The sequence below is a fragment of the Salvelinus fontinalis genome, chromosome 1, assembly GCF_029448725.1.
Source record: "Salvelinus fontinalis isolate EN_2023a chromosome 1, ASM2944872v1, whole genome shotgun sequence".
NCBI lineage: Eukaryota > Metazoa > Chordata > Actinopteri > Salmoniformes > Salmonidae > Salvelinus > Salvelinus fontinalis.
The window spans coordinates 48,909,213-48,932,344 of record NC_074665.1 but is presented as its reverse complement, the minus strand read 5'-3'; the positions used below and the strand labels follow the sequence as shown (position 1 = coordinate 48,932,344).

The following is a 23,132-nucleotide window of genomic DNA, read 5'->3' as shown; positions in this document are numbered from 1 at the left end:
TCATTTATCTTTGTTTTATAGTGTAGTTTCTTCTTCTTTTTATTCAGTTTATTCACATGATTTCTCAATTTGCAATACGTTTGCCAATCGGTTGTGGATCCAGACTTATATGCCATTGCTTTTGCCTCATCCCTCTCAACCATACAATTATTCAATTCCTCATCAATCCACAGGTATTGAACAGTTTTTACATTCATTTTCTGAATGGGTGCATGCTTATTAGTAACTGGAATAAGCAATTTCATAAATGCGTCAAGTGCAGCATCTGTTTGCGCCTCATTACACACCATTACTTTGTGCCCCTTCAGATTTTTTGTGGTGCATGACGCACCTGGCTGCAGGTGAAACAGGTGTGGCCAGGTGAGCTGTGTTACAGCCTGCAGCATGTCTGTGTGGTGAGTGCACTAAAGGTACTAAAAGGCATCTATGCCGAAGAAAATGTATCCTCAAGGGTTTAACTTATTATGGCAAAAGGAAAAGCAAATATTGATATGCAATGGAATACCATGCCATTTCTCTCACACACAAAAGTGTTCCTTTGCTTATATTCTCTTAAGTATGCTTTATATGCATTGGATTTTCTCTGTCTTGAACATGTACATTGGCTTCAGAAAGTATTCACACCCCTTTACTTTTTCCACATTTTGTTCTATTACAGCCTGACTTAAAAATGTTGACACCCATAATGTCAAAGAGTTCTAGAAATGTCTTGCCTACAAATTTTTACTAATTAATTGAAAATGAAAAGCTGAAATGTCTTGAGTCAATAAGTATTCAACCTCTTTGTTAAGGGAAGCCTAAATAAGTTCAGGATTTGCTTAACAAGTCACATAATTAGTTGCATGGACTCACTCTGTGTGCAATAATAGTGTTTAACATGATTTTTGAAAGACTACCTCATCTCTGTACGTCACACATACACTTATCTGTAAGGTCCCTTAGTCAAGCAGTGAATTTCAAACACAGATTCAACCACACAGACCAGGGAGGTTTTCCAATGCCTCGCAAAGAAGGGCACCTATTGGTAGATGGGTACAAATAAAAAAAGGCAACATTGAATATCCCTTTGAGCATGGTGAAGTTATTAATAACACTTTGGATGGGATATCAATACACCCAGTCACTACAAAGATACAGGTGTCCTTCCTAACTCAGTTGCCGTAGGGGAAGGAAACCACTCAGGGATTTCACCATGGCTGAGATATGAGAAAAATGGAGGATGGATCAACAATATTGTAGTTACTCCACAATACTAACCTAATTGATAGAGTGAAAAGAAGGAAGCCTGTACAGAATAAAAATGTTCCAAAACATGCATCCTGTTTGCAACAAGGCACTAAAGTAATACTGCAAAAATGTGGCAAAGCAATTAGTGTTATGTGTTATGTTTGGAGAAAATACAATACAACACATTACTGAGTATCACTCTCCATATTTTCAAGCATAGTGGTGGCTGTATCATGTTATGGGTATGCTTGTAATTGTTAAGGACTGGGGAGTTTTTCTGGAGAAAAAATAAATGTAATGAAGCTAAGGAAAGCCTGGTTCAGTCTGCTTTCCATCAGACACGGTGAGACGAATTCACCTTTCAGCAGGAAACCTAAAACACAAGTCCAAATAAACACTGGAGTTGCATACCAAGAAGACAGTGAATGTTCGTGAGTGGCCAAGTTACAATTTTGACTTAATTCTACTTGAAAATCTCTGGCAAGACCTAAAAATGGTTGTCTAGCACTGATCAACAACCAATTTAACAAAGCTTGAATAATTTTGAAAAGAATAATGGGGAAATGTTGCACAATCCAGGTGTGGAAAGCTCTTAGAGACTTACCCACAAAAACTCACAGCTGTAATTGCTGCCGAAGGTGCTTCTAAAAAGTATTGACTCAGGGGTGTGAGTATACTTAAGTAAATTAGAATTCTATTTAATTTTCAACACATTTCCTAACATTTCTAAAAACGCGTTTTCACTTGGTCATTATTGCGTAATGTGTAGATGGGTGAGAGAATTTGTATTTCAGTTTTAAATTCAGGCTGTAACACAACAAAATGTGGAATAAGTAAGTGTATGAATACTTTCTGAAGGCACTGTACCTTGCAGTCATTATAGAACGCAAACAGGGGATCGACACAGATTACTTTCCACATGTGCCCAGGTCATTTCACTCAACTGAGACTTTGGTTTGTGTTTTGCAATACAGTGTTCATTGGCCTTGGCCAGTAACCAATCCATGTATGTTGCTATTACCGAAGTGCTTGTATGGAGTAATTTACATGAAAAAAAGTAAGAAATAATTAGCAATTGAAATAGCATCAGCCTTCAGACTGTTCCTTTTTCAATTCAATTCATGAGGATTTCTTTGCCTGTTTGAATGGGTGGTTGCTTGCTTCTGTCGGCAAGTTTAACTTGCTCTCTCCTAACAGCTACCTTTTTGAGGCTCTAATAGAACTCCCTCCAAAGAGCAAACACTGTTGTCCTTATGTGTGCTCTTTGAAGAACCCTAGACTACCTCAGTTGTATTTAGGACTTCCTCTTGCCAATTAAACTGGCCATATCGTGCTGCAGCATCCACGAGAAGTTTAGTTCTTTTGATCTCCGAGTTTTGTTTTGTGCTCGTCGTAATTGCTAGTAATTTCTTGCGTGCACTAAGCAGGAAAGAGAATTGTAAACCAAGCCCTGCACTTCCTGTGAGCTAACAGTGGAAGCGCAGAATTGGGAATTGATGACTCCAGCCTTCGTCCGATTAAAGCCTCCGCCTATCTGTTTCATGTGCTCTAAGTGGTGGATTGATGTGTTAAACTGAGAGTTCGTTCTTTGCCAGGCAATGCAATGGATGGCTGTGTCCTGCTGACACTAGATCGATGCACCGTCTTTGCTCTGTCCCCTGAGGGATGGTGTCATCGTCCAGAAGTTGCAACATAAGAAGGGGACCACATGGCCATGGTAACGAGGCTGGAGGCCTGTGGGACTTGGTGACAAGGCCCCCGTTTGGAGCTGTAACAGATTTATCAGTATAGAGGAGCAGAAGGAGTGGAAGACCCTTCAGCCAAAATGTCATCAATGGTTTCACCTTAGTACAGCATTATTTACACTCTGAGCTTAACTCCTTACCTTCAAAAGAGCCCATCCCACTGAAGTCATGATAGATTTATAACAATGCATACATAAACTAGAAATATGTTCTGTAAGTATGTTAGATGAAATATCAGTCTTTATTCTATGCCATTCGTGCAAATAATCTGAACCAGCATGCTTTTGTAACATAGTATATCGTATTTACTGTAGGATAAGTTAATTTGGCATGCTTTTGGGACAATTCTGAAGAGACACAAGAATGTTTAAGTTAGGGGGATTTCAATGTCCTGTCTGTTCCATCTCTGTGTTGTCTTTACTGTATGGGTCTGTCTAGTGTCACCACAGTAAGGGCTGAGTGCAAAGTTGTTCATTACAGACATTTCCCCATTACTAGAGAGAGAGTGTGAATATGTGAAAAATGTGTGAGGGCTTAATAAAGCAACCAATCACGACATGTATAACATTTAAAGTGGGCATTTGTGTATGTATGTCAGGTCAAGGATTAAGGGGTTTCGAGACAATTTGTCTCATGCAATAGAAAAGAGCTGAGATGGTTTAAAGCAGTGGTCACCAAACTTTTCTGAGCTGGGATCACTTTCTTAGTCAAAATGCAGGTCAAGATCCAGTGTAGTTAAGGTTAGGGTTAGGTTTAAAATCACATTCATTTAAAAAAGATAAATTGTAGAAATAGGCGGGGTTTATGACTTTGTGGCTGTGGTAACTAGTACCGACTCAGTCTCAGCGGAGAGCATCAGAGGGTCCTCCTTTCACCGTTGGACCATCCCTCACCTCACCCCCCTTCGCTAATACTGACCAAAAAAGGGAAACCGTCTTCGAGCTGATGGCGAAACTCGAGTCACACCGCATTATTTCTGGCTCATGCAGAAATTCATGTTGTTACTCCTATGACCAGAGAAAGTGAAATATTACTCACTATTAAAAATACACACAGCCGCTAATAATAACAACCCAAGCCTATCAATACACTTTTCTACTCATTCATTGAAGCTGCAGTGCTGGTTGCAGCGCGAGTGGAGAAGCGCATTTCATAACAGTGTTGAATAAAAAGTTGACGGTGCTGAATACTTAAACATAAACTCACTCATAAAACAGCAGCTCTTTGCCGTATTCGTTGGCAGTTTCTCTCTAGTCATGGTTTTAGACGTTTTGTAATCACAGTATCAACTTAATTTGCTGTGTGCTAGAAGGAAGCTGCGGAGTGCAGACACGGTGATCTGAGCAATCCGATTGGCTAGCGGTAGGCCTATACTGTAGGTGCACTTGATTTGCTCTCCAGGCACGCCGAGTAGGCGGAATTTGTATCTTCAGACACATGAAATGGTTCAAAATGGGCACACTTCGCCTACCCGGCGTGCAGGGCAGCTGAAACAAGTGCACCTACTGCTAACAGTGCGAGACAGAAAAAAGAAGGAATGCAAGGCTTTATCGCTGTTGTTTTTATATACATTTTTCGTGATCGACTAGGAATGCCTTGGAGTTGCCAGTCGATCGCGTTCGACCATGTGGTGACCACTGGTTTAAAGTGAATGCCATCATCCAGTTTGACTGATTCCAGGACAGTACTTAAACTCAGGTGAAGCAACGAGATTTGAGAGTTTTTCTGGCCATTGTGGAGAAGCTTGATGGCGATAGAGAAAACCCAGACCCCCCCCCCAACCCAAGACAAGATCTGGTGCCTGGATAGCGTTGCACGTTCCTCACACAGTACCTGTACCTGTCTGAAGCCAAATATGGCACTCTTCCCTGCACCCTCACCCCTCCCTTCCCATCACATTCACATCCACCACCCACTTCAAGGAGGGAGGAGGTAGCAATGCTGTCAGCTGGTCTCTGATTGGCTCCTTTCAGGCCTCTGACCCTTGGTATGCCTGGAATGTTTCACCCTTCCCTGTACACTCGACTTGCCAGGTTGCAGGTTGGGACATGGATGAAATGAGTTTGGGGGATGTGTCTTCTGTCTTCTGTCTTGTTCAACCTTCAACAGTAGACCGACAAGCTTGTCTGTCACTTCTCAACCTAGATTAAGTTTATGAACCACTGTACCCCTAAATAGGCCAATCAATGGTCATAATTCCTCAAGTCTCCAAGGCTTTTAATCAGAGGGGAGAGTTGCAGTTTAGCCATCTCATCTCTGTCTGAGGGCCGTGGCCCCTGGCCATGAAAACTCTGCCTTTTAATTTGATGGGGCCTTCCCCTATTTCTCTCCTCTCTTCACTGAGGTGTAAAGTACTGTAGATTGCTGTCAGACCTTTTATAGAGAAACTGCAGGTTCGCGAACAGATTTCCATGTTTGAAAAAGCATTGAGCTTCGGTTCAGTTCAGTTCACTTGCAGTACCTTCAGAAAGTTTTCCCTCCCCTTGATCTTATCCACATTGTTGTGTTACAGCGTGAATTTAAAATGTATTCAATTGAGATTTTTTGGTAGAAGTAGAATTATGTTTTTAATTGTTTTTACAAATTAATAAAAAATCAAAAGCTGAAATATCTTGAGTCAATACGTATTCAACCCATTTGTTATGGCAAGCCTACATAAGTTCGGGAGTAACAATTTGCCTAACAAGTCACATAATAAGTCACATAACAATAGTGTTTAGCATCATTTTTTAAGGACTACCTCATCTCTGTACCCCACACATACAGTGTCTTCAGAAAATATTCATACCCCTTGACTTATTCCACATGTTGTTGTGTTAAAGCCTGAATTCAAAATGGATTTAAATATATGTTTTTTCTCACCCATCTACACGCAATACCCCATAATGACAATGTGAAGACATGTTTTTAGAAATGTTTGCAAAGGTATTGGTTGTCTAGCAATGATCAACAACTAATTTGACAGAGCTTGAAGAATTTTGAAAATAATAAATGGGGAAATGTTAAACAGTTCAGGTGTGGAAAGCTCTTAGAGACGTACCCAGAAAGACTCACAGTTGTAAACGCTGCCAATGGTGCTTCTACAAAGTATTGACTCAGGGGTGTGAATACTTATGGAAATGTGCTATTTTTGTATTTCATTTTCAGTAAATTCGCAAAGATTTCTAAAGACATGTTTTCCTTTTTTTCATGATAGGCTATTGTGTGTAGATGGGCGAGAGAGAAAAAATCTATTCAACAATTTTTAATTCATGCAAAATGTGGAATAAGTCAAAGGGTATGAATACTTTCTGAAGGCACTGTGTGTCACCTCCCTCTCTCGCTGTGCTTAGGCTCTATGTAAAACAATATGAGGATGAATTTTTGTACATTACACACAACTGCCTGGCCTACTTTTTTCCTTCCAATTAATTCTCTGCTGCCTGAGAACTGTCAAATATGGACTAACAAAAGAATTAGGGCAGAAAAATGTCCTTCCACATGGTAGCCAAACGAAGAAGACGGGTTTGTTGGACTTGGCTGGGTTCCAACATTTCTTCTCAGCGTTCTGGTTGTAGGCTTTGTCTTCAGAAGTAGGCCTTTCAAAGCACCAACGTCATGCCACAGTGACAAGACTGGCTGATAAGTGACGTGCTGCATGTGTCCATTAGGCCCACATACATGTATGACATGATATTCTATTCAGATAATGTTTGCTGTTAAATCTTTGTGACGGAACTCATCTCAAGTTTTTTTTTTTTTTTATCAGAATTGCATCAAATATATTTAATGAGTCACTGTAACCTAGTCTTTATCCATGAAGTAATCTCTTGAAATAAGACCTTAATTGGAAGTCTCAGCAGCTGTGAGGTGTAAATTATGATTCTTTGATGCAGTTTAGGGAAAGTGTGATTTATTCATGTCAATAGTTGTAGTCGTCAGCGCATTAGCCTTCTATAACTTTGGCTCTCTCTGTTGTCTAACGTTGTAGTGCATTAGGACATTGGCAAAATCCGTAAGTCAGTGCCAATGCCATTTCCAAGAAATCTTTAAGAAAAAACACAGTAATGCTGAAAATGTATGGGATGGAAGCTACTTGAACTTGTAGCATTGAATCGACAGAAGGATTTATCATTTTTCATTAGTTTAGAGTTTAGAATATGAGCAGTAATTATTAGCCTACACTCTTAGAAAAAAATTCTCTAGAACCTAAAAGGGCTGTCCCCATAAGGAGAACCCTTTGAAGAATCCTTTTTGGTTCCAGGTAGAACCAATGATTTATATGTACACTAGATGACTGATAGGGAGCGCTGTGCTGAAGCCACTGTGCCTCCATCTTGGCACTCCCTACCATTGTACAAAATATTTTGGAACCTATAGAAATGCATTTATTAATATCTACATTTGATTTTGCCACATTTATTATATTACAGACACCTTAATACTTTTAAATTATATTATGTTAGCTAAATATAAGTAAATACATTGCAAATGTATAGAGTACCAGTCAAAAGTTTGGACACACATACTCATTCAAGGGTTTTTCTTTAGTTTTACTATTTTCTACATTGTAGAATAACATCAAAACTATGAAATAACACATATGGAATCATGTAGTAACCAAAAACGTGTTAAGCAAATCAAAATACATTTTATATTTTAGATTCTTCAAAGGAGCTACCACTTTCAATATATTTTGATTTGTTTAACTCTTTATTGGTTACTACATGATTCTATATGTGTTATTTCATAGTTTTGATGTCTTCACTATTATTCTACAATGTAGATAATATTAAAAATAAAGAAACAACCTCTCCCTGACCGAGTCTGTAATATCTACATGTTTCAAGCAGACCACCATAGTCCCCATGGCTAAGGAAGCGAAGGTAACCTGCCTAAATGATTACCGCCCCGTAGCACTCACGTCGGTAGCCATGAAGTGCTTTGAAAGGCTGGTCTTGGCTCACATCAACAGCATCCACCTGGACACCCTAGACCCACTCCAATTCACATACCGCCCCAACAGATCCACAGATCACGCAATCTCAATCGCACTCCACACTGCCCTTTCCCACCTGGACAAAAGGAACACCTATGTGAGAATGCTGTTCATTGACTACAGCTCAGCGTTCAACACCATAGAGCCCACGAAGCTCATCACTAAGCTAAGGACTTTGGGACTAAACACCTCCCTCTGCAACTGGATCCTGGATTTCCTGACAGGCCGCCCCCAGGTGGTAAGAGTAGGCAACAACAAGTCTGCCACGCTGATCCTTAACACTGGGGCCCCTCATGGGTGTGTACTTAGTCCTCACCTGTACTCCCTGTTCACCCACGACCGTGTTGCCAAACTCGACTCCAACACCATCATTAAGTTTGCTGACGACACAACAGTGGTAGGCCAGATCACCGACAACGATGAGACGGCCTATAGGGAGGAGGTCAGAGAATTGGCAGTGTGGTGCCAGGACAACAACCTCTCCCTCAATGTGAGCAAGACAAAGGAGCTGGTGATGGACTACAGGAAAATTCGGTCCGAACAGGCCCCCATTAACATCGACGGGACGGTAGTGGAGCGGGTCGAGAGTTTCAAGTTCCTTGGTGTCAACATCACCAACGAACTATCATACCAAGACAGTCGTGAAGAGGGTACGGCAAAACCTTTTCCCCCTCAGGAGACTGAAAAGATTTGGCATGTGTCCCCAGATCCTCAAATGGTTCTACGGCTGCACCATCTAGAGCATCCTGTCCAGTTGCATCACCGCCTGGTATGGCAACTGCTCGGCTTCTGACCGTAAGGCGCTACAGAGGGTAGTGCGTACAGCCCAGTACATCACTGGGGCCAAGCTTCCTGCCATCCAGGACCTATATAATAGGCGGTGTCAGAGGAAAAACCATAGAATTGTCAGAGACTTTTCTCTGCTAGCGCACGGCAATGGATACCGTAGCGCCAAGTCTAGGACCAAAAGCCTCCTCAACAGCTTCTACCCCCCAAGCCAATTAATCAAATCGCCACCGGACTATATACATTGACCCCGCCCCCTCCCTTTAGTACACTGCTGCTACTCGCTGTTTATTATCTATGCATAGTCACTTCACAAATCACCTCAACTAACCTCTACCCCCGCACACTGACTCGGTACCAGTGCCCCCTGTATATAGCCTCATTATTGTTATTCTTATTGTGTTACTTTTTTTTTTTTTTTTTTTTTACATGAGTCTATTTGGTAAATATTTTCTTAACTTTTCTTGAACTGCACTGTTGGTTATTTCACTGTAAGGTCTACACTTGTTGTATTCAGCATTTCACGGTAAGGTCTACACTTGTTGTATTCAGCATTTCACGTAAGGTCTACACTTGTTGTATTCAGCATTTCACGGTAAGGTCTACACTTGTTGTATTCGGCGCATGTGACAAATAAAGTTTGTTTTGATTTGATTTGAAATCCCTGCAATGAGGAGATGTATCCAAACTTTTGACTGGTACTGTATCTTTTTAAGAACATTCCTTAAAGTATAATTTTTTGAGATAACTAATGTTACTGTCCCCACTACACCCCCCCAAAAATACTTAAATACATTCAATTGAAATACTGTAGAATTCCATTCATTCCTATGGAGGACTGCTCCTACTAGGGAGTGCCAATATGGCCGACCGGTGGCTTCAAAGCCTCTCAATACATAACATCATCAATCCAGGGTTTATATACAGTACATCAATGGGTTCAAACCTTTTGGTTCTAGGTAGAACCCTTTTGAGTTCTATGTAGAACACATTACACAGAGGGTTCTACATTGGACCCAAAAGAGTTCTACCTGGATCTAAAAAGGGTTCTACCTGGAATTAAAAAGGGTTCTCCTATGGGGACAGCCGAAGAACCCTTTTGGAACCCTTTTTTCTAAGTGTATACCTGTCGACAAAGGATGTGTCATGTGTCTGAAGCATTATGAGTCAGGGGTGCAACAACAGGAAATATTCATTATTATGTGGATTATAATTAATGGATATTTTTGTAGGGGTTGCTACATTTTTATTTAAAAAAAAAAAAAATTCAACCTCAAATACACTACAAGATTCAAATTAAGATCCTACATCTGTACACTGTGATTAGTTTAGACAGTATCTCATAATGGAACAAAAATTGTCTCTGTTTATGCTGGGTCAAATTTGCTGTAGGCCTATTTACTTTCATTTCCTTGGTATTTCATTGGATTTCTGAATGTATTATGACTATCCATTGCAATGAACAATAAATCATAATGGCATTTACGATCCGTATCAAATTGCTTAGAGATAGCATGGCATCCCTCGGTGTGTGGAGCATTAGAATGAATGACATTCTAATAACATGTTATAATGAATGAACCCCAGCTGGTCATTAGTCCCGCCCCCCCACTATCGCCCAGTATCTCTACCATGGAGAATCACTCTAGAGGGGCTTTCACTAGGGACTACCTACAGAGACGACACTGCTTCTACCCTACAAACACAGGAACACATCCTTTGTCCCCTCTCTGGTTGTATAAACAGGTTTTAAAAAAAAGCATAGAGTTACAACTTGCCAATGGTGCCTTAGGCCCCTAATGGGGTACATATGGTCGCCAAGGGAGCAACATGCTGTCTTTCACTCTGCATGTCATTCTTCATCTCAGGAAGGGTAATGTGATATGGATGGAGAGATCCGTTTACACTTGGCATGTCTCTCTGCACCTTTCTCTCTACGTTGTACAGTTGGGAGATACTGTAGTTTGGCTATGTATGAGACGACTGGTCTGGTGGTGGCCCTTTTAATGAACACAAACAAGCTGTGTCAATATGTCTCCTGTAAAACAGCGTACAATATCAGTAGGGTTACGTGCCGTCTTCATTTCAATGCTTTTCTGCGCTTATTCTTGCTAGTTGAGAACGGATCTCGAGAAGTATCATACAAAGTTCACACTGAAACGATCCATTCTATCCGCACACTCAAAGCATAACGAGCATTTTCAATAGCCAAACGCGCTAACATGGCGTTAGCCAGGTGCAAACAGCCTTTAAATGACCCCCTGAGCCGTCCCACCTGTATCCCTCCATCATGGCTAAACACTGTGGTCAAGACAGGTTCGATCAACTCAGGGTTAAACTTGCTGGACATTCCACTATGTGAAACTTCACGGCTTTGTGGGGGCAGTGAGTGAGGTGGAAGTGGCTGCTCCTGGTTTGCTCAACGCGGGCCACTGGTTTTGCGGCCTTGTAAAGATTTGAGACCTTGAGGCCAATGATCTCCCAGGTCAACCCAGAAACACATGTCCAGACTCAAGACCTGCAGCTGTGGGGGTATGATTCAAACAACGTTTTTTTCTGAGGTTCCCTTGGGAAAAATAAAGCTATTCTAAGTCAATAGATCAGTGTTATGCGTCTATAGTGGTAGGGTAGGGATTAGGGAACCCCCTGATGGTCACCCTGTGACATCACTCAGTCTGGTAAAGCACTTAGGTGTGAGACATAGTGGAGTGAGGTGTTCCAGTGCTTTAAGGGCCAAGCCATTGATGTCAATGGAATTCAGTCCCTGCTTAAACCACATTCCGTGCTTGTTGTGAGGCCATTGTCACATTTGACTGTTACAGTAAAGGGTATGTTGTGTATTAAGATAGAGTGAACAGCCACACTCTATTTATTTCACAGGCTCCAAAGGAGAGTTTGCTCTCCTGTCACTGTTTGACCAATGACACGCTCAGCGGGCCGGTATAAACCGGATGCGTGCGGTTTTCAGAGGAAATGGAAAGAGACTGTGACGCTGTATCCGCTTTTGGACTTTAAGAAGGGGACACCAATGATGGTGGATAAATTAATATGCAGTACCAGTCAAAAGTTTGGATACACCTACTCATTCAAGTGTTTTTCTTTATTTTTACTATTTCCTACATTGTAGAATAATAGTGAAGACATCAAAACTATGAAATAACACATATGGAATCATGTAGTAACCAAAAAAGTGTTAAACAAATCAAAATATATTTTGTATTTGAGATTCTTCAAAGTAGCCACCCTTTGCCTTGATGAAAGCTTTGCACACGCTTGGCATTCTCTCAACCAGCTTCATGAGGAATGCTTTCCCAACAGTCTTGAAGGAGTTCCCACATATGCTGAGCACTTGTTGGCTGCTTTTCCTTCACTCTCCAGTCCAACTCATCCCAAACTAACTCAATTGGTTTGAGGTCGGGTGATTGTGGAGGCCAGGTCATCTGATGCAGAACTCCAGCACTCTCCTTCTTGATCAAATGGCCCTTACACAGCATGAAAAAAGTTTTTAAAAAGTGAAAAAATATTCAGTTCCGGTCTACTTAACAGGGTGGGTCTCCCATAGACATCAATGCAATAGTAGGCTGGTCTACTTAGTTCACTGACTTTCAGTGAACCAGAAAAAAAAGTGTGTGTGTGCGTGCTTACACCGCTGTGTGTGTGTTCGTGTGTGTGGGTGCGTGTGTGTGTGTGTGTGTGCATGCGTGCGTGTGTGTTTGTGTCTGTGTAGGCCTATGCACGTGCATGCGTATGTAGGTCTGTGACTGTGTGAAAGAGAAACCAGAGGGGGTTATTCAGTGTTCCAGTCATGCGAGGCCTAGCATGAACTGCTCCTCAAACATGTCTTTATTCCGTGTCAGGGGGATAGTGTGTCATTTCCTCCTGTGATGTACAGCACCGTATTAAAACGCACGTATCCTTAACGTGCATTTCCTGTCCGATTAGATGGACCCCTCAAGGCATTGTTGACATTGATCCCAATGATGCATTAATTAATTTCCTGTATCCCCGGCTTTCACTGGACGCATTGGATGCATCCTAAATGGCATCCTATTGCCTATGTAGTGCACTATATAGGGAATAGGGTGCCATTTGGGACGTGTCCATTGCCTTGTATGCATATCCAAGTGTCTCCTTGAATGTTGTCTGAAATGTCTGACACCATTGTGAAGAGAGATGTTTGACAAGCGGAGTGATGTGAAAAGTGCCTCTGGAAAGAGAAGACTGGAGAAGAAGTGAGAGGGGGAAGCCAACAAAATGCTTGGTCAACTGTCCCCTCAGCAACCTAGCATCAGTGGCAGTCAGCTAGCCTGGAGATATCTAGCTGAAATTTGATCTAGACCCCTGTTCCGTGGGTTTATCGAGTTCAAAAAAGATCTTTGGCTGGTTTTTGGTTACAAGAAAACTAGCATTCACCAGAAAACTAGCATTCACCTTCAAATTATGATGTTATTTTGACTATATCCTGTTATAGTTACAGAGTTGTACACTATCTATACACTGCTATCTCTTCTAGTTTTTGAATGAGAAACTGTATTTCAGCCACATGCTGCCACAACAACGACTATTTTATAGTAGGTGGTTCACCACTAAACACCATTCAACATCCAGGGATCATTCACAAAGTTAATTCAAGTCACTACTGAGTGCATTGATGATGTCATCACTTTCATATCTGGTGGAAGTAGCATGATTTCAGTGTTTCTTATCTGCATAGGGTCATTCAATTAAATCATGTGATTTCTTTTGTGTATTTGCAATGTATTAATGAGGTTGAGGACCTTTGCTTCACTACGATCTGGAAGGAACAGGTCAACTAAGTCAGCATTGATACCTAGGGGATCATAGGAGGTGAATAATGTTGTAGGCGTGTTTGTCTGCCGACTAACCACAGTTCCAAAGGCAGCAGGTGTTTCAACTAGCCTGTTTCAACTAAACTGTTTGCCTTGTCAAGACTCATCTAAAAGCTATGTGTGTGTGCACAAAGAATGTGCTAACAGCTAGGTGTGCACACCGTGAATATTCCGCTAGCAATGTGTACCCTCGTGGGTTTGTGTGCGTTCAAAGAAAAGACAGGTATTTGCTGAAAATACATCAATTACAGAGAATATTGTGTTCAAATAGCCCCCCCCCACATAGAAAATACGTATTCCTCTCTCTCTCTCTCTCTCTCTCTCTCTCTCTCTCTCTCTCTCTCTCTCTCTCTCTCTCTCTCTCTCTATCTCTCTCTATCTCTCTCTCTCTCTCTCTCTCTCTCTCTCTCTCTCTCTCTCTCTCTCTCTCTCAACCACCCACCCACACACACACACACCGTTTCATCTCAAGTGAGGACAGGATGCAGATGTCCCTTTCCAGTTAGGGTAGAGTCGGACTGTGTATTCTAGTAGCTAGCATTTCAACATTACCGCTCTTTCAAAGCAGTCATTACACCATTACAAAGAGACAAATAGATTTTAAACCTTGTTCCCCTTGTTCTAATGCAAAATCGAATCTGATAATTGAGTCGAGCTGAATTCAGTATTACTACCCCATTTATTAGTTTAGCGGGTCAAATGACAACATTTTCCAGGAATCGATCTGGTCGTACTGCTCATCTATAATGTAATTGGTTTATACTTCAAGGCCCACACACTGGTACTGTCACCTTGTTCTTTGTATACACTGTCTATCTAGTTGTTGTGTTGTTTCCTGTGTCTTGCTGTGTCATCCGAAAAAATGACACACTGCTTAACAACTCAGCTATAGACCAATGTAGCGTCCACAGTTACAACTGATAGCTGCCACTAAAATACTAATATATGGACACGTTTCATCCGAATAATTCGTAACTCAAACTCTAGCCTTTCACAATGGATTTACAATTCTTCCAATGCGCTGTGTGCAAACACACACACACACACACACACACACACACACACACACACACACACACACACACACACACACACACACACACACACACACACACACAATAGTATTATTCTGTGAATATCCTTACACACACAGTGGCAAGAAAAAGTATGTGAACCCTTTGGAAATACCAGGATTTCTGCATTAATTGGTCATAAAATTTGATCTCATCTTCATCTAGGTCACAACAATAGAAAAACACAGTCTGCTTAAACTAATAACACACAAACAATTATACGTTTCCATGTCTTTATTTAACACACCGTGTAAACATTCACAGTGCAGGGTGGAAAGAGTATGTGAACCCTTGGATTTAATAACTAGTTGACCCTCCTTTGGCAGCAATAACCTTACCAAACGTTTTCTGTAGTTACGGATCAGACCTGCACAACGGTCAGGAGGAATTTTGGACCATTCCTCTTCACAAAACTGTTTCAGTTCAGCAATATTCATGGGATGTCTGGTGTGAACTGATCTCTTGAGGTCATGCCACAGCATCTCAATCGGGTTGAGGTCAGGACTCTGACTGGGCCACTCCAGAAGGCGTATTTTCTTCTGTTGAAGCCATTCTGTTGTTAATTTACTTCTGTGTTTTGGGTCGTTGTCCTGTTGCATCACCCAACTTCTGTTGAGCTTCAATTGGCGAACAGATAGCTTAACATTCTCCTGCAAAATGTCTTGATAAACTTGGGAATTCATTTTTCCGTCAATGATAGCAAGTTGTCCAGGCCCTAAGGCAGCAAAGCAGCCCCAACCAGGTTTTGATGTTTGTGTGCTGTGCCTTTTTTTCTCCACACATAGTGTTGTGTGTTCCTTCCAAGCAACTCAACTGTAGTTTCTGTCCACAGAATATTTTGCCAGTAGCGCTGTGGAACATCCAGGTGCACTTTTGCAAACTTCAGACGTGCAGCAATGTTTTTTTGGGATAGCAGTGGCTTCTTTTGTGGTGTCCTCCAATGAACACAATTCTTGTTTCGTGTTTTACGTATCGTAGACTAATCAACAGACATGCTAGCATGTTCCAGAGATTTCTGTAAGTCTTTAGCTGACACTCTAGGATTCTTCTTAACCTCATTGAGCATTCTGCGCTGTGCAATTACAGTCATCTTTGCAGGACGACCACTCCTATGGAGAGTAGCAACAGTGCTGAACTTTCTCCATTTATAGACAATTTGTATTACCGCGGACTGATGAACATCAAGGCTTTTAGAGATATTTTGTAACCCTTTCCAGCTCTATGCAAGTCAACAATTCTTAATCTTAGGTCTTCTGAGATCTCTTTTGTTCGAGGCATGGTTCACATTAGGCAATGCTTCTTGTGAATATCAAACTCAAATTTTGTGAGTGTTTTTTATGGGGCAAGGCAGCTCCAACCAATGTCTCCAATCTCGTCTCATTGATTGGACTCCAGGTTAGCTGATTTCTGACTCCAATTAGCTTTTGGGAAAGTCATTAGCCTAGGGGCTCACATACTTTTTCCAACCTACACTGTGAATGTTTAAATGATGTATTCGATATACAATATACAAAATACAATATTTTGTGTGTTATTAGTTTAAGCACACTATGTTTGTCTATTGTTGTGACTTAGATGAAGATCAGATCAAATTTGATGACCGATATATGCAGAAATCCAGGTAATTCCAAATGGTTCACATACACTTTCTTGCCACTGTATATAATACATAAGGTTCTAATGAAATTTCCATATCAACAATCGAAATGACTGAAAAATGCAGTTCAAAATGTAAAGAAAGTGTCTAATCAAAACAAAATTCTTGCTTGATAATTCAAATGCATTCAAAGAGATGTTGTCTGTTCTCATGATTCAACTGTAGCCAAACCTGCAAATTGCAAAGGAAAATGCATTTAGGCCTATCTTTACTTTTCAAATTAAGTCCATTTGTCTGGGGAACCTCTCGTGACAGCGTTGTAGAAGTCACAGCAGAACCCTCATGTCCATTATTTTAATTCTGCATGCACACAGCAGGGAGACACATCCCCAAGTCTCCTTTGGTTCCACTTTCACACTACTACATAAAGTCATTCCCATTCCTATTATGTCTGCAAAGCAAAAGTAAATGTCCAAGATGTGTAAAAGTCTGTGTAAAAAGTTTTAATTGGTAATGACGTTTCAGACAAGTGGACAGTCCAGTACTCACTGTTCGCCTGCCTGACAGCTAGCAGTGAGAGAGATGGTGGTTGCTTGTCATGTCACGTCTTGTGTGTAGAGCTCCTGTATGTTGCCTCTGTCTGGTCTTAACTTTCATTATAGTTGACGTTCCATTCTTCGAACGCTCCAAATGGCGCGTTACATTATTCCAACTTGAAAATAGTTTGAGGTGCAATAGTGTCCATTTGTCCGATTGTTTTTGCTAGCTAGCTAGCTTTGTTTAGTTCAAGGGAAGCGAGGGCCACATGATGTAGACACGCCCAAATGTGCACAGCTTACCCCAGGCAATACCCACGCAACATGTTTAGGCAATATGCATGCGCAAAATATGAAAGAGCCTCAATGAAGCTACTTTAAGCTAGGCGACCCTGCCCATTAACAGTGACTGGACTCAGGAACAGCCACGGCGTCAACGATTTGAATGTATCTGATGGCTGGAAAGGAAGGCATGAATGCCCTGTCGCCTTCTGGTGCAGTTTTAGCACATTTTGGGATTTTTTGCATAAAAACCACCAGAATCATTGAGAAAAAACATTAGATAACCAAAAATAAGGACTTAAAAAATATATAATTGTATTTCTTATTTGGCTTTTCATCACTGCTTTCTTTATTAGATTATCTCAGGGTAAGTACTTCCTACCCTGCCTACTACCCTGACTGCACATCCCTGGTTGTCAATGAACACTGGGTTATCATGTAAACCTCAACGCTATGCGGGCCCTGGAAGCCTGATCTCAGACCTGCTATTAGTCCCCATGACGAACAGGTACCATGGGCTTATCTAGACAGGTGATCAATCACCTGCATGTACATGCATGCTCGCACACACACCCACTCACACTTCCAGGCTCTTCGGGCAGGGTGCCAGTCCAGCTGGGCCGATGGCTATCGTCTATCTCCACCAGACCTGTGTCGTACCGTATCACGCCGCTGTTTAGACTGGAGAGAGATGGATGCACCCTGACAGGAACTATGCTCCTTTGTAGACCTGTCTCCTTGGCACTGTGTGGAGCCTGGACTTGTCATTGAAGTATTTTGCAGCATTCAGATGAACAGGAGAAATGACCCAGCAATTCAAACTATTTTTGTGGTTGTAGTAGGATCTTCTTCCACAGAACGATGTCTTCTCCCAGGTATTCAAAGGCTATAAGAAGTTTGATTTGAAGCTGAGTTGGGAGAGAATCGGCAGTGAATGAGATTATATTGCCCCATTCCAGCATGGTGTAGGGGGACTGGAAGTGTGTTGGCTTAGGTGTCTGGAAGACAGAGGACTGTTTACCAAAACAAGACACCCTCCACCTTGCTTGTAGTGTCACTTTCTCCTTTGTCTGGCTATGCAGTTCTCTTTCCCCTCTATTCTCCTCTTCCTCTCTCCTCTCATTTTCCCCTATCCCCTCCTCTCCTCTCCCCCCGCCCTCTCTCTCTCCTCTCTCTCTCTCACCTTTCTCCTCTCTCTTTCTCTCTGTCTCTCCCCTCTCTTCTCTACCCCTCTCTCCTTTCTCCCTCCTCCCTCCTCTGTTCTAAGATGACACCTTGTCTCATGCAAGTCTGGCATAGAATGGTCATTTGTGACTCGGCAACTCTTTGTGGAAAAAGTTATCACATTATTTCAACCGTTTTGATAAGAATATGGTTCATTCAGACGCTCCTCCTCTTTCCAACTTCTTTTACTCTAAAGGGTTCAATCTGCATCGTGGAGGTTCGGCTTCGCAGCGTGATTGACATGTAAAGACAGCGTTCCCGCTTTAGCAGAGACTGTATCACGGTAAACGCTGCATACGTCGGCTCAATCTGAAATGACAATTTCTATCACAGAATCTGTAACACTTCAGCAACACAGATTGAATAGAGCCCTATATTTCAAGAATGCAGAGGCGACGCACCTTGTGATCTACAGCAAATGTTTGGTTAAGGAAGGCCAGAGAGGCACATTTCAACATGTCCTTTGAGTTGGAATGCAGCTCCAACCTCCTTGTTCCTGATCCAGAGAGAGAGTTTAGACTGTTTATTAAAAGGTGATGAGCAGAGTGGGAAATATGGGTGGCCATATTGTTTCATTTTGAATAAGCGAGAGAATATCAGTGAGTGAAGGTCAAGAATAGACAACATGCCATTGTTTTTGAGCTCAGCTGCTTACAGAATACAGTGGGTGTTTTATATTGAGATACTTTGAGGGTTGTGTGTAATCTATCATCGATAAGGATAGCTACAATAATATCACAACCTGCTCATAAGGAGACTATTTTTATACTTTCTTTACAAACAATTTTTTCTGGGTGTCACATTTCTTTAATGTAGCCTATTCCTTAAAGATGGAAGGGGAAACCGGGCCATCGGTCGCCCAGTGGTTATGAAACAGAGGAGACGAGAGGAGCATCCATCATCATAGTAAAAAAGGATCGTAATACAAACTCCGCTGTTCTATCGCATGTGCAATGATGTCCGAGGGGGGGGGGGAGTGTTCGTTGTTTGAACTGATGTCTTTGTTGTTGTAGTATCGCTAAAAGGACATGGCTGTTTCCCCGCTATGGATTCCAGCTTTAATCTAAAAAGCAACTTGAATTCAATGCAACCGATTAGTAACTCTATTTACATGTTCTCTATGTTGCCTAAGGGGACTTTCAAAAACATGACTACATCAGTGGAGGCTGCTGAGGGGAGGACGGCTCATAATAATGACTGGAACTGAGCGATTGGAATGGCATCAAACACATAGAAACCATGTGTTTGATACCATTTCGCCTATCCGCCTCAGCCGTTACCACGAGCCTGTCCTCCCCAAGTGAGGTGCCACCAACCTCTCGTGGTCTACATGTGAGAATTGTTATGGGTGAGAAGTCTGTCTAGCAGCAGGTTTGAATTGCCAAAATAAACAAAAGGTGACCCACGTGCTGCAGTACTGGAGATGAGGGCTAGTGAGGACATTCCGTTTTGTGGGGACGTGTCTGTGAATGAGGTCAAACTGATCCAGTTTTGTTCGGTAGTGTGCTATTCCAGCAGTTCACTGGCCCTAGCTTCCCATTGCCCAGATTAGCGGTTAGTGAACTCTGTGCCCCAATTCCTCACAGCTTTGGACAACAATAATGAATCCAATGTTTTGTGTATTGCTTTGTTTACTTTCTCACAATGAGCAAAGGTCAGCCTGGTTCCTACTTTGCCTACTGTTTTATAACTCTATTGTCACCCGGGTATTGTCGAGGTCGGCTAATCCATGTAAATGGTGTTGAGTTTTCCCACAGGAATAGCAAGCCCCATATTTGACATTTATAAAGGACTTAGACTTTATCCATAAGTCCTTGTATTCACCCTTGGTGTGACTTTTCAATTGAATATCTCCTTGGGTGGCCTTGTCTCAAGATTTAGCAGCCAGACATATATTCAAACAAGCTACTGCACATTCCAGTGTGTGGACACACACACAAAGGCACATACAGGTGTCTGACTCTTCACGCACGCACGCACGCACGCACGCACGCACACACACACACACACACACACACACACACACACACACACACACACAGACACACACACACACAACCCTGTTGCTGCATATTGGGCCTCTCCTCTCCTTCCTTTAAACCTAGTGCTGGGTCCTACTACAGCATATCTGTCTGGTCTCGGCCCTGCGACTGTCACTGGAATCTCAGATACAGCCTGGCTACTGAGTGACCCCCAGAGCCAAAGTCTCTCTGCCTCCCTAAGGAGCCTACAGTGTGTGGGAACACTTGTCGTAAGTCCCAGTAAGAGGCAGAGTGTGCAGACCTGGGTCACATTGGCCCTGGTTGTCATCACCCAGGCAAGGTAATTCATTAATGGCTGATAATGCACATTGGGAGAAAGGAGGGATAATTGGCTCCCGTCGCTGTTTCAGATGAGGCAGTGATTGCTGTTGTAGCTGGAGTATGTCAGAGCCATGTTCTTGGGAGAGGGGATGCCAGTACTTCCTGTAATGGTTGGGCGTAGGATACCCTTGCACCAGTAATCTGTCTTTATATCTCTTTCAGGGCCATGTGTATTGTATAGTCTTATGTGGGCTGAATTACCTTGGTCCAATTAGTAGTGGGAGACTTCTGTTCATTGTCACTGTATGACATGAGACAGGAGGTTTCCCCTGCTCAGGTCACATGACCAGAAAAAACACCTTGGCCGGTGTATGACATAGTATAGTTTTGTTATGTGTAGACTGCTGTTAGTGTTCTGTAACGGCTGTCCTCCTCCTCTTCGGAAGAAGAGGAGGAGTAGGGATTGGCCCAAAGCGCAGCGTGATAATTTGACATAATGAAGTTTATTAAAGTAAAGACGAAAACCGAAAACACTTAAACAAACTACAAAATAACAAACGAACGTAGACTGACCTAAAACATGTGAACTTACATATAACGAAGAACGCACGAACAGGTACAGACTACAAACAAACGATACAGTCCCGTGTGGTAACATATACGGACACAGGAGACAACCACCCACAAACAAACAAACAAACAAACAGTGTGAACAGCCTATGGTTCTCAATCAGAGGAAAACGTCAAACACCTGTCCCTGATTGAGAACCATATAAGGCTAATTACAAACGACCTAAACATAGAAACACATAACATAGAATGCCCACCCCAACTTACGTCCTGACCAACTAAACACATACAAAAATAACAGAAAACAGGTCAGGAACGTGACATGTTCACCTTTCTAAAGGGGTCCTATATGGCTCAGTTGGTAAAGCATGGTGCTTGTAATGCCTGGGTTCAATTCCCAGGGCCACCCACAGGTCAAATGTGTGCACACATGACTGTAAGTTACTTTGGATAAAAGCATCTGGGAAATGGCATATGTTATTATTGATAAACAGTAAGGGTGCCTGATATGGGTGTGTGAGGAGGTCGGCTAGCCATCCTGTGTCGTGTTAAGTGAATAAACACTGAGGCCTTTGTAGGACTGGTGGTGCCAGGCACACGGTCCACAATCTCCACTTTATACACACAATCCACCCCTTAATGTTTTCACCAGTAAGACGCACAGTGTGACTCACAAGGTGAACTGTATGTTATCTGAGTCATTTTTATCACGTCTGGACATCTTTGAAATATTCACCTGGACTATCTCATCCTCCCTTCAAATGCCTATACCTCAAATGAAATCCTGCCACTCCCCTCAAAAGCTTAAGACATTTACTTTGAAACTCTCTTTGTATTTCTCAACATAGAGCACTCTCCTTGAATGTAGGCTGTGCTTCTTCTTGGACGGCTCCTATCTCTCCACTCAGTGCAATGTGTTTACTTTTACTTCCCAGTGAGGTATGAACCCTGATATTTACATGGGTGTGAGACTTGATATTTACATGGGTGTGAGACTTGAGTTTTAACTCAAGACACCAAAAACACTCAACCCACTTCCTGTTGACGTCAGCGAGTTGTGCCAATAACACGACCCAATGTCACAGTCATACGGTAAACACTTTGTGAAGGTTGATTTTGGAAAATGAACAATTTAAAGTAAAATTGAGCAATGGAGTAGTATTTTGACCATTGAGCTGGGACTGTTCACAACAGACCATAGTCCCCCTCAGTGCTTTATTTCCTCATTGACAACATTGATCCATTGTTAGCATCTTAGCTAATCGCTAACCACATTTCATACAAATGTATCTCATGCTTACATACTTACTTAATTTATACAAATTAGGTTTGATAAATCGTGTGCTGACTGTGAATGCTGCGGCTAGCCACAGGGTCAGTTCCCTTGTAGATAACGCTGGCTGCTTCACAGCTTTTTTTACCCTGGTGCTAATGTTGTGGCTGTCCGGGTGAGTGGAGAAAGAGACAAGGTTGGCTCCCTAAGCTGCTGTCTGTTGCGTCCAGACTTGTACCATGGTTGACGCTTTGGCTCCCCCACACTCTGATCTCCTCCCTCTGAGAAATGTTAAATATCATGTGGTTGCTCTCTCCCAGCCCAGAGGCTTTGTGGGTGGTTGTGGGGAAGACATGGTCGGGGTGGGCTAGAGAAGGCTGACCAAATCATTAAGAGAAGTCAAACATCTCTAGCTACGTGTCCCAAGTTGTTGTACAAGATGAACAATAACAGTTTTGCTGTTTCAAATAGTTTCTGAATCAAATAGTTCCGACTTCCTAGAGTGATAGTTCCTAATCGTGAATATCCATGAATTATAGTTCCTGTCATGAATGCCTATGTTCCCTATGTTGATATACAGTAGGCTATGTTATAAACCTGACAGACTTTATGGCTCTGTTATGTCTGTCTGTCTGTCTGTCTGTCTGTCTGTCTGTCTGTCTGTCTGTCTGTCTGTCCGTCTGTCCGT

General features: G+C 42.1%; 1 protein-coding gene across 2 annotated transcripts in view; it reads left to right on the top strand.

Moving 5' to 3' along the window:
• Window positions 1-23,132, top strand: part of itga3b (integrin, alpha 3b) — a 59,550-nt gene that overhangs the window by 5,788 nt on the left and 30,630 nt on the right. The gene's annotated exons all lie outside the window — the stretch shown is intronic.